Below are 13,797 nucleotides of genomic sequence, written 5' to 3' on the forward strand. Positions count from 1 at the left end.
TAGACTGGAAAAATCTTTAAGGATGAAAGATATTTTAAAATAAAATAGTGGACTTCAAGTTGATTATGTGATTGCATTTTTGGCAGTGCTTTAGTTATAAGGTCAACTAAGAGAGACTTAGGAAACATATTTGTGTGTGAGAGTAAGGAAGTTCCATATAAAGCAAAAGGCTTTTATGCCTCTGGCCAGAACACTTGCATTCTTTCCTTAAGTCAGCTGCCATTGAGAAGTTTGTCTGAAGTTGTGCCACAAATTATGTCTGAACTGAGCAAATGGTAGTGGCTGCCAGACAATTCTGTCATTGATGCTTCAGTCTGTGCAGAGATCTGGTCTGGCCCAGAGGCAAATATAACTCAGTTTTAAATCTGACCTGGTTCTGAGTAAGTTGGGCAAGTGAGTTCCATCAAATGATGCCATCATTTGGGCACCCTTTTAAATTCTGAAAGTTTCTCTACTATTTTCTTGTTCTGGAAAAGTAGCTTCTTTCTTCTATTTAGTAGCTCTCGTCTTTTTCATGAATCTTCTCAATGTTTCATGCATTGCATGTGTCTGGGATGATGTTAGTATGGCATTTGCAGTAATTTCTGGCTACAAGTCTGCATTTTACCTTTCTCTACTGTATTTTTGAAAGCAAGACTGTTGCTATGCTTTTAAAATTTGTTTCTAGCTGTGGACTTTGAGGACTTCATGGGGTGGAGGGAACTATTTGGGAAATATACTTTTCTAGAAATAGGTCAAACCCCACATAATCTGTATTTCAGACCTTTTATTTCTTTGCAACTAAGAGTAGTCAGGGAAGTTAATGATTGTGTCTTGTTGCTTCACATATGCTAGGCTTCTACCAGTGTATTTGTGCAAGTAAAATTTCTATTGCAATAAGAATTGAAGTAGTAGGATTTTGTGTTACAAACTTCTGTGTAACTCTGTGTGTGTATGTATGTGTGTAAATATATATATATGTGGAAGGAACTATGCCTGATAGGTTCTTTCATAAGGATTATCTTGGGATTGCTTTGCAGCTTAGTCTCTTACCAGTTTTCTCCCAGAAGATTTTGCATGTAACAAATTGAATAAAAGCAAGTTATGTTTTGAGGCAGTATATGCATCAAATAAACCAGGGAAAAAAGTTATTGAAATGGACGTCCATAACCACAAAAGACACAGTGTTCTGCTGAAAATGTCTCCTGTTCTGAATGATTAGGCAAAAAAGGGCTTGTTAGTGTCTTTCATATTGCAAACTTTATATGTGAAAAACATTCTTAAAGCAAAAATGCAAAATATTCAGATAAGTTCCAAATTTCTCTTTGTTAATATGCATGATATGCAGTTTAAGTGATGAATTTCAAGTTGTTTTTCCCTTGTCCGAATAATTAATAGCACTGCTGTATCTTTTAATATATATTCATACCAATCAAGTCTTTGAGATCTGATTTTTTTGTTTTGTTTATGTCACTGATATCTATTACTTACCATGGCATCTTACTGTTCCTTCTGTCTCTTACTGTTGCTGTACCCAAGTAGAGGAGCATTGATGACAGTGAGTGAGTTGGGGAACAACCAGGTCCATCCCCAAGGTCAAATGGTTCATTTTCTAGCCTAAAAATATTTTATTTAGCATCTAAACTTAAATAAGATTTGGAACAGAAATGTATAAATTATATTTAGTCTGAGTCATGCCATATTTAAAATAGGCAGAATAAAAACATTTAAATAGAGCAGTGTGAGGGAGATTGGGTGGGACCTTAAGCCAGGTGACATGACTGGGTGAGAGAATCCTGTTTTAAGAGTATGCAGTAAAGCAGCAAATCTGAAACCTATGGAATTATTATTAGTTTAATCCTCACTATGCCATGTTAAATAGATCTGTACCACTCATCCTGACACTTTCTAATCCTAGAGCCACGTTATAGAATGTATCCAGCTCATACACAACCGAACAGAAAGCTGACATAGTTCTGTGTAGCAGAAGCAAGCCCAGCTGCCCAGCTCACTGCACAGCAGTCTCCAGGTGGGATTGCATTCCTAGTCCTGGGACAGCAAGTCTAGGACACAAATGGTACCTTCACATCCAGTCTTGTCTTCAGAGCTAGTCTGGACCAAATGTGCCAGTGCAGTGACTCCAGGGAAAAGGGACATGATACTTTAGAGATGAGCTGAACTGTCAGAAAACAATTTGGATCGTAGAGGCAAAGAATATTCACTTACAAATTAAGAGAAGAAGTGTGTACATACAGTGTGAACAGGCAGTTTATGACACGAATGTGCACTGTGAGGGCTCTGTGCTGGCTGTGAATAGAGGGACAGCACTGCCTTTACATGGCATCTGCTTCCCTTTGTCTCAGCTTCTCTGCTGAAGGTGTAGATCTGCTCCTTCTCCTCAAGCAGGAACTTTAGCTTGAGCAAGAAAAGCAGAATCACATATTTTTTAAAAGATTGTCTCCTTTCCATGTGCTCCTGTTGATTTGATTCAGTGAAGCCATGTCAATTCATACCAGCTAAGGGTGGAAGAATTGATTTCTGTATTATCTGATCACAATACCTCACTGGAAACTCATCTTTAAATAAAATACAACCTCCCTCAACAGGTCAGATGTGAATAAAAACCAGCTGAGCAATCCACAGTAGTGACCACCCATAAGGTGGTCTATCAAGCTTTAGCACTATCTAGACCCACATTTTTGGATCTGTTTTAACATGTCAACAGAGACTGAAGGTATTTTTTGCAGTTGTGGTTCTTGCTTTTTGTAAATTTAGGAAATACAATGGGTGGAATGAAGGCAACCATAAACCCCAGTTCTGGGTTTATGAACTAAGAAAGCACATCTAGAATTGTTTTTCTACTAGGACTCTACTATTCTACTATTGTTACTGACTTGTTGGGATTTTTGCCTTTTTGCATCAGTATATGAGAATTACAATGTGGACTAAGGTCTATTTGAAATGCTTCTGTTCATCTTTCACATTCAGAGCTGTCAGTCAGACTGGTTGTATTCTTGGATATCCTCTTTGTCCCATGCTGGTTTTATATTTTGACACTGAATCTTGGAGAAGCCAAGTATATATTTAATGTTACTTCCTTGTCCTGGAGCAGCATAACAAACATTGAGTGTAATAATGTGCTGTTGTTTTCTGTACATGATCACAAGCACTTACATTCAGAAAAGCAGAATTAGTTTTGAAATGGCACTCTTGAAACTCTATCTCTTACTAAGTAATAATGCATCTTAAGACTTGTTCTTTGATCAAGATCCAGATTGTTTTAACAAAGCTGTGTTGTTGTGTACATTCTAAACTTAAATAGGTCTGTCTGAGCAGCTGAAAAGTGTTGAAGCATGAAAGAGAGACTTTTGATTGAACGGGTAACAGTAAAAAGAAAATCTGAACCAGGTTGTTAGATTCTGAAATGGAGCTTGATCATAGGCATTTCAGAGGTGATTTCTTTTCTTTACTATCTGGACATAAAATATCTATTTGTATGTAAACAGTAAAAATCTGACAACTTATCTTTTTCCATTGAATGGTTGGAAGGTGTGCCATGCAGCAGTAGCTGCATGGAAAATGCGAGCTGTGTGTGCTTCCCATAATCTCTTGGAAGGGGGCAAGGAGTTTTTTATCATTCTGAACCTCATCCCTATTGTAGGAAAAGAGATAATACATATTTCTCTCTCAGCACTATTTTCAGTTGATAGTATGTGTTGTATTCCCAGACTCTGCCAGAGGTATTTATTTGGAATTTTTAATCTGGCAAAACTCTGTCGATTTCAGGGGTATTTTTTCCTAAAATAAAACTGCAGGATCAAGCACCATGTCTGGGATTCAGGCTTTAGAAATGCAGTTGTAGGCAGGGGCTGGGTGCATTCTGTTAGAGGTAGAATGCAGCTCACTGCTAAATATTTACCATGAATAAACTGTATGTGCTAAATGACACGTTTGTGGTTGTGGAGCAGAGATGTTGCTGGGTGACAGTAACACAATTTGGATTTAGTATATCAGCGTGCATTACCCCAGTGATCTCAAAACTTAATGGATGTGCAGATGTATTTGGAATTTACCATTTGGGAGAAGGCATGTTGGTCAAATTGGAGGTGTTAGAAAAAAACACTTAATTAAACCCATAATTCTTGTGGCTGTGAGGGGCCAGCGTCCAACTGCAGGACACTGGGTCTCTGTGCTGATCATACCAGACTGGGATGGAAGGACAAAGTTTCAAGATCCCTTTCCACAGAGCTTTTCAGAACCTTGTGTCCTCTATTTTGATGATTTAGAGATTATAGTAAGGATTAAAGCTGTGGTACTTCTGAAGCATTTTTTAAGACCCAATCTAACAACTTTAAAGAGACCTTTTTATCTCCTGCCGATTCTCCACGTCTGCAAATGCAAGAATCTTCCCAAATAGTTGTGTGTTTCTATTATTTTTTTTCCAGCATAGTTCTTTTTGTTTCATGTTTTTGAGCACCAACTTCTCAATCTATTAATATGACATCTTTAAGATTCAAGCTCTGATGAGTGGTGATAATGATAAGGGAGAAGAGGAAATATTGACTTTTCCCTGTGATTACACTTTTTGAATAAAAGTGACTCAATTTATATTAAATTAATCCCAGGGAAGCAATTACTGCCTGATCTGTTTGTAATAATGTTGCTATAAGGTCCTTATTATGGAGCTCCATGATTTAAAAGATTATAAAGCAATAATTCATCCTATAAGGATGGAAGGACATGCTGTAGCACAGTGAAATTAGAAGGAAGGATATTGGTGGTTTATGTAGACAAATATACATTGAGGGGAAGTAGTGATCAAGTAACCTGTCCTAGTGGTGGAATTTTCCTTGTGTTGAACAGATGCAGATCAGCTGTTCTCTTAGTGATTCCATGGTAGAAAGATAAGAGATGTGGTGTATATTCTTTACAAAATCAGAATGGAAGAATTCAAATTTCTAGTAGTCTAAACCAAGGATCAGATATTATGGTTACATTCAGAGAAATCTCAGCTGATAGTAGGGGTCTGGTTTTTTTGGTTTAAGAATTACTTCAAGTTTCTCTATTATAATACGCTCCTGACCAAAAACCTCAGTGGCTAAAAAATGCTGGAGGCTGAAACTCACCCCACAGGTTCTCAAACTGTGAGCAACTGCTTCAGGTAAACAAAAAGAGATATCACTGTGGCTGTTTCTCAGTGGCAGAAGCATTTCACAAGGTTTGAAGTTCACAGGCTGAGTCACAGCTTTAAAACCCACAGGCTTAACAGCTATTTAAACTGACCCAGAAGGGAAGCAAATTTCATGGCCTCCTTTTATGGGATTTTGCCTCAAGGTGTGGTTCACCCCTTGGAATACAAGACACACAGCTTAAAATTAACTATATTAACTGAAATGTTCTGTCTGCTGCCACCAGCAGCAGATGCTTTGCATCCACCCCATCAGAGGAAAACAGAAAAAGGCCCCCAGTTGTCCACATCAGCTCTGCCTCTGCTGGGTGGACTCGGACACAGTGTGGATTTTGCCTCTGTCCGGATTTAACAAGCAGGCATCGCCTAAACCTTTCCAGACTGTCACTCCATTGTTTTCTAACCCACTGCCACATCTCTGATGGAATTGATTTCAGTTGCTGCATGAATTTTTTCAGCTGATTCCTGAAGAGTGGCTTCACCTTGTTGCTGTTGGATTTCACACTGGAGCTGGCCTTGTCAGTCTGACCTTTGCAAAACCAGTACATGATGCAGCTTGTTATTCTGTGCTTGTGAAAAGTCCATGATGACCAGTCAGAAGCTACACAGTAATCTTTTAGCATCTCTGGAAATGTGAGTTATGTTCTTTTGGATAACTGACTGCAGTTTAAGGGCAAAACTGTAAAGAATTTCAACTGGGAGTAACATTTTGCTGTTACCATACTCATTTGAGCTTTGTTCCCTTAACTACAGCACACAGCTTTTTGGTTTTTTGCTTGAAGATACGTTAGTCTTTTGCATTACAAAATAAGTATTGTAATGGTTGTGTCACAGCAATTAATTTACTGAATGCTCAGGTACTCTCTGCTAACTTTTATGAAGAATTAAACTTTGTCACTTTTTTGAACATACTGATTTTTGTACTGGTATTACACCAAAGGAAGCGATGGGACATGATATTCTTCAGCCTTAGAAGTAGAATTTGTCTTACAGATATGCAAAGAGCTTTTCTCAGTGGGGAGTTCCTGAAATCCTGACCTCACTATGGCAGTACAAAGCAATTATAGAGTCAGCTTAGTTCACCAGCAGAAAGTTTATCTATTATTAGGAAGGCCTAAAGACATATTAGTACTTAAAGTCAAGGGCAGGGGAAATACAGCACACTCAAACAAATGGTTGTGTTTTTTTCTTTTATATATGACCTCATACCAGGAATGCATGTCTTAAAATCAATTTTGTCTTATAAAAAAACCAACCTGAAATGCCAAACGTATGTGAATATTTTAGGAGCTTATTTTTATTCAACTTCTCAGACAGTATAGAACACTTGTTTAAGAAGTGTCATATTGTTAATCCTTCAGGTGCTGAAATGGTGGCAATATTGGAAACCCAGGAGTCTGACTCAGCTAACCCCTGGCAATAACTCTATGTGTGGAGATATTTTCTTTTTTTTTTTAATTTGTTTGTTTTGCTTTTCTTTGTTAAATGTAAGTTACGGTTAATCATGTTAGAAGGAAAGATGTGTGACATAAGTAGTGGTTCAAGATCACACACGGATTCTGCCTTTATCACTAACTCTCTGATACAGTCAGACACAGATAAAATCACATAAAGGGCTCCCAAGACCTGTTGAGATTCTTCATTGCAACCCCTCTTTGCTGGGCCGCACTGATACCTTTGTCAGAGGAAATGTGCACGTTCTTTTCAGATCTTATGGAATGAAAGGTCAATTTGAAACTTTCAGCTTTAATCCTGTGTCCATGAGATAGTTTGGTGTCATATCTGTGTGCCCCAGATGTTTCAGGAAGCCAGTTGAGTAAATCAATAGGTCATCAAAGCAAGCTAGAAAAATAGAAAAGGTGTTATTCTTACTGTTTTCTAAAAAACAACCCAGTGTGGTTGAATGTTTTTCAGATCAGAAAATGTGCTCAAATAATAACTCCTCAGGTACCACTGATGCAGAATTTCATTGAGGTTCTTCTGCTGCAGTCTTCTGATGGTTATCTGGCCAGACAGAATTCTCAATGCTGAACACTAATTTTTTATTTGTGGGGAAAAGATGAAGAGAGCTTTCTCTCTGTGTTTCTATGTGATTGGATATTAAAGTCATGCTGGGGAGCATTCAGTCTTTAATTATTCCTTCTTCTGAGCTAGGAGATTTTGGGACTGTGAGCTGTGAGTTGATATTCTCAGCTGTGAATTGCTGTTCTCAGCTTTATCTATTTCCTCATGTTCACATACTGAGCTTAAGTTAATAAAATGATGTGTCCATTTTTGTTGTAATAAGAGAAACATGAAGAATCACCAAATCAAAAGCAAAGATTGAGCAAAAAGGCAGGAGGAGGGAGAGACTTCCCTGAGAACAGAGTGTGAGTGCAAGGTTTGGAGCATCTGCTTATTGTGGTGACACAGGTCGGAGGCAGATGATGAGCTGGAAGCCAGGGAGAGCAGGGAAAAAGGCAGCTGTCAGCAAAGCAGATGGAGGTGTGTGGTTGTTTCATCCAAAAAGAAAAATAGAGTTATAGTGACCAATAAAAGTGTGTCTGAAGAAAGGCTGAATATAAGTACTTCGGACTCAGAAGGTTGGAAGAAAGATTTACTGGCTTCCAGATAGGAACTGGAAAGGAAGATATTGAGTCCCAAAGAATGGGAAAATCTGGGGTGGGGGTTAAAAATATCACGTTGGGAAAGGTGGTACTTAACCTATATCCTAAGTGAGCTAATGTATTTCATATCTTCAAAATAATTATTTTGATAAAATTAATAAGTTTGATCAAAAATGTAATTATTATGTTTTTTTCCCCTTTGTGAAAGAATCCCATTCTCTGTTATTGTTAGCTATTTTTATACTTCACTTTGGCCATCATAAAAGATTAATAACCAGCTTTTAAAAACTTCAACTGGTAATTCCACTTGTGAGACAGGAGACAAGCAGATTTGAAAAATGCCAGCAAGGGAAATAGATTTAGCTACTTTTTTCCTCAGGGAAATAGGATATCTCTTAATCTTTTTTTTCTGGAATGAGTAAAACTGGAGAAAAGAAATGTCAGACTCATTGACAAATCCTCCTCTGTCCCCAGGGAAATTACACAGCATGGCTCTGGGCATCAGGTAACTTTTCTGGCCAAAAGACAGTATAACAATGCAGTAATGAACACCATTAGCCTTTTGCTGTTCTGCTCTGTTGTTCTGTGTCTTGCTGTAACTACAAAAATACTTTTGTAATTGGCAACTTATTTGAAGTCCAAAAGCCATGTCATGAGGCTATTTCTGTAAGTCCCTTCAGCTACTTCTGTGTGTTCCCTGCTGCCAACACAACACCTGGATGTCATGATGGCAGAGCAATATTCCCTTCAGTTTGAAACTCTGCCTGTTTCAAATTAACTGTTACAGAAAGATACCCCATTAAAGAATGTATTATGAATAATAAAGGTAACTGTCAGAACTGATTTGATTGCATGTGTTGTTTCTGAGAGGAAACTCTTTGACCAATTACAGTCACCACAGTTTTTCATATTAGAAGTGATTAGATTTCTAATATGAGATCTATAATAAAATCTAAGGAGCTGAGAATGGGTAAGTCTTGAATTTTGTCTGTGAATACAAGGACAGACTTTGGGAGCATGTATTTCTCCTGCTTCCTGTCCATTGGAAAGGAAGAACAATCAAGAAAGAAGAAAAATATCCCCAGAAAAAGAGTATCTCTTGCTGTGTGGTTTTTCCATATACATGAGTAAGGTTATTTCTCTTGTGAAAGATAGCAGCTCAACTCTGAGTGCTGCTGATTATCACTGATTAACTATCTTATTACTTGTATTCCTCGCTTAAAAAATTCTAAATTAGAGTTTTAGCAATTAGTGATAATTGTTAACAGCGTAGGTACTTCACAGACCTCTTGCTGTCAATGTCTACCATACCAAAGATATTTATAGAATAAGGCTCCACTTCTTTTTGTTATGCTATTACTTTTTATTTTCAGTAACCACAATACTAATCCTTCTTACTGTTACTCCTGGCAGTTGATGTGAGTGGCAATTCATCTGATGCACGTAGTAATCTATACCAATATATCCAGGTCTCTAGCAACAAAAATTCCACTTTGATATACAGCATCAGAGTCTCCTAGCAATGATGGGCTAATGGAATACAAGCAAATTCAACCCTATTACCTTATACAGCAGGGACTAAGTAACTTCTTTACCCACTTCAAGGAGAAAAATCCTAAAATTTGAACTGAAACTTTGATTCAGTAAAAGCCAGCTGAAATGTTATAATGTTCATTTGAAGAACACGAATTCACTCACCAAGGGCTGAGACATTTTCAGCTTTAGTACAGCAGCTGAGGTTAGTGACCACAAATGAAAAGTTGTTTTCCATTTTTGCAGATTTAATGGAAGCCTCAGAGTTTATATAGTCCAACTGAAAGATTTCTGACTCTTGTAGTAGGTTAACAGTGTTTTTCTGCATTTCATGTGGTCTTTGACTAAACGACGTAACAGATTGAATTTATAATCAGTGTTCTTTATTTTCTTGATGCTATGCAGAAATTGTAACAAATGAAATATAGCTGCATATTGGAAATTGGAACAATTTGTTGAGTTAAATTGTGTGAATGAGATTGGAGACTGTTTTATATGTATCACCTAAATCTGTGCTATTTCTGACCTTGTCATGGTGTAAAAGTAGTGCCAATGGGTGACTTTAATCTCCTTGTTCATCTCCGCTGTTGTCAGTACTAATTAGTCAAAGTTATAAAAAGGATCTTTCATGTGAAATAAAAAATGTTGATGTATAAGCTTGTTAAGAATATCGTGCTCCTCCTCTTAAAATCTCATTTCTGTTTGTGCAGTCTGACATGTGAATCAATCACAGAGATTCAGTGATATTTTTTCAAGTAAAACAGAACCATGTCACTAAACTATCCACATTTCATTCTTATCTTGTGAACTGCTGAAGGCATGAATAGTAACGTTCAAATTATGGTCTGTTCCTTGCTTCCTATCTCATTTTCCTACTTGTTGTCTTTGCTTTTGAAATACTCCCATCTGGATTTACATCTAAGAATGACAGATGAGAGAAAATTTCAGCACTGTCTGACAGAGCATCCCACTGCCAGTGATATGGTATTATTTACATAGTCCTGTCTTCAATGTTTTTTACGATTATTTGACTCAAAATCAAGATCTTGCTTCAAGATAGGCTCTCTTAATAAACGCAGGTGAAATTTTGAGGAACTATAAAAAGATGAAGATTTGTTTTATAATCTTTGTCAAGGTGCAGAAGGGTTTTCAGAATAAATAATAATTGCTTTTCTGTGAGACTATTATATATTTCCAAGGCTTCCTCATCTTGCCCAGAGTTACCAACTGAAAATGGATCTGCTCTAAAGAATTAAATACAATTTACAGCCTTGAAGAAATTGAAAATATTCTGGTTTTAGGGTACTGTTTTCACTATTTGTCACTGCACTATGGAATGCACTAAATTAAAGACCTCAGTATCTTAAGACACTGGAATTTCAATGTACTCAATATGTTTGAGTATGAGCTGGTAACTACTAAAGGATGAGTTATCTCACATGTCCTGGTAGTGCAGGACATGTACCCTAAATGTATATAAAAGATCAACCACTTTGTATTAAATAAGTAACATAAGACTTATGGTTTGGGGGAAGGGGCTCAAAGAGAAGAAATTTATGAAAATAAACTGATGTTTACGGAAAATAATGAAAGCATTTAACAATGGAAATACTGGGTTTGAATCAGAGGATGTTTTGTTTTGAAATATTGAACTCAATACCCAGACATTTCTATTGGTCAAAAGAAAAGTAAAAAGTGTTTAGGTAATTTTGAAGGGTTATAGGCTACTTTTCCAAGTGACTTCAGTCTTTAATGATAAAATCCTGCATGTCCACATTATTTTTTGATTTTTTTTTCTTTTTTGCATAACATGGGCATTGTATGGAGATATTATCTAAATACAAATATATGCATTTCACAGTCAAGTATCTTAGTCCCACATTAAAAATGAGAATATATGCAACATGTACAATGCAACAGAAAATGGACAAAACTGATTACTGTCATAAGGGATAGCTGATTAGTGATTATTACTTTTTAACCATAAATTCAAATTGTATTACACTGTATTCTCCTGACCTTAGCAAACAGAAAGTCTTTGAAAGAAAAAAAACAGGAATGAGTATCTTTGTATTATTTACTTATTCAATAGTGTTTTATAGGGAAAAAATGGTTTCTTCAAATTCAAATCATCTTAGAAATGAGTCTTGAAGGATATATGCTCAGTGTCCCAAACAGTTAAGGTCAGAACCTGTTGTGACAGTCCTCTGTGCTTTGGTGGATATCCACGTTGCTTTATGGAGTAAGAAGACTGGTTGATGGATGTTCACTTCTATGTATCATTTGGATTCCTTCAGCTTTCTGTTCTGAGGGAAATGGTTCTTTATCACTACTGTAAATCTTTGGTAAACTCATTCTGGGCTGTATGAAAGAAAAATTGTGGACTTGAAGTCAGTTGAATGATATAATAGAGGAGGGAAAAAAAGCCAATAAAGTGTTTTCTTTGAAAACTAGTCAAGGCAGTCTTTGTGCCCTGAGTTACAGAACTGTTGACTGAAGTAGATAATGTTGGTTACAGCCAGTTTTGCCTTTACTAGTCCTGCAACTTTCTACTTCTGAAAGGGTTTCTATGTATTGACAGCAAAATGAGAGATTACTGCTAGTGGTGCTGGCTAAAGTGATATTGATTTTAATTTTTTATTATTTGGACTATTTCAATGTACTGAAGAAATTAATTTTGAAGATTCTATTTCTCCAGCTCTTCTGATGATTGACAACAGGGCTGTATGGAGGAGTAGCTGATATCGTGTGTTTGTCTCACTGTGCACCTCAGAAACACAGTTGCCAAGAGCTGGAAATAATGGTATTGTTTACACATTTGTGAAGCAACCGAGAGGTGAATATTGCCATAGTAATGAGGATGGAAAATATCTCTTTTTCTTTTTTTTTTCAACATTGGAGTGATAAATGTATCTACAATGTCTAAAAACTTATTTTTATTAAAATTTGCCTGCACAATACATTGCTTTAAGGAATCTTAAAATATCCCTCATGCTACTGTTCGTTCTCCCGTCTCTTGTGCACTCTGCTCCTCACACATTCTGATGTTCCTTTTCCACTTCAGTGATATCCTACATCAAAACTGAAGGCCCCAGACACCTGAAATCCTTTCCTTTCCTGGCACTTGCTCGGCGTGGAGCTCAGCAGTGTAGAAGTTATTTTAGGATCAATAGGAAATGAGAATTTTGATTCATGGTGATGCAGCTTTTGCCGAGTTACCTGCCCTCCATACCAATCATTTCCCAGGCCTACTTGACAGTCCTTAACAGTACACTTGTATCCTACAGGCCTTTGGAGACTTCTGGATGCCCTTCACCTCTGGCTACAGGTTTCCTTTGATACACAGAATCCCTGGAGATGCATCGCCCACGAGTGTGAAGTGTTTACACTGAGAAGAAACACACTGAGGTGTGATGTTAGTGATCAGATCATACAGTGGTAAAAAAGGCATAGGTAGATAAAAAATAACAGCAAATGCACGGAGATAAATTCGTTATGGATCTCATTTCCAGTTTGCCTTCTGCATAAAGTACAATTCTCCCCTTTAACGTGTCATTCTAAAAGAATTAATTTCTTTCTTTCCTATTCTTTCTCCCCCCATTTCTTCTCCATCTCTGGAAGAAGGTGTTCAGGAAAGTAAAGACTGAAAAGGGAAATTGAGGAAATTTTATTTTCCTCCCACTGCTGAAAGGTGAAAATATTTTTATAAATTACAGAACAATATAGTTTTCATTTTTATTTTTACTTGTTTGTTTGTTTGTTTTGTTTGGTCAGACAATTTTTGGTCTTTGTATGGTTGAAGAAAGGTAGTTCCTGGGGTTTTACTCTGCATGGAAAATGTTTGGCATCAGAGTATGTAGATATAGTTGTTTAAATTTTGTAGTTATGAAGAAAACAAAATTGTTATTGGTGAAAAGAATGTTTTCATGTATTTAAAAACATATTGTATTCTGTGTAAAGGCTGAAAAAACCTGGAAATGTTAAGTTCTTGGCACTGTTTGGAAAAGTAATACTCTTTTTTATGGAACTTCAGTAAAGTTAATATACACATGACAAGGGTGATTTTGACCTGTTCATGCTCTTATTGATGCATTAGTGACCATGCTAATAGCAAGTCTGGAAAGGATTTCAGTTCTCCTAAATGAATTGCAGATATTAAATAATTCATGTATTTTATACCTGCCTCAAAAAGGAGATTTTTTTTCTGAAAGCTTTTAAAAGTTAAAATTTATTCCTGGCATAAAGCAGAGCTGCAGTCTTTTTCCACAAGACGAAACACCTGCTTGCTTTAAAAGCTTGTAGTTTACCACCTTAACTTTAGGGCAATACTGGCAGTAAAAACCCAAAAATTAAAGTAATGAAGCATAAACACCAATGCATACAAAAAGCAGTAAAAAAAAGCTGTAACAAGCCTTTTAAATTTTTATTGCAAAAATAAGTCCAATTTTCCTTTGTCCTGTGAATGCAAAGTAGTGAGCACTTATTTAAGTA

The sequence above is a fragment of the Neopelma chrysocephalum genome, unplaced genomic scaffold (genome assembly GCF_003984885.1).
Source record: "Neopelma chrysocephalum unplaced genomic scaffold, ASM398488v2 Primary Assembly neopelma1_121, whole genome shotgun sequence".
Lineage (NCBI taxonomy): Eukaryota > Metazoa > Chordata > Aves > Passeriformes > Pipridae > Neopelma > Neopelma chrysocephalum.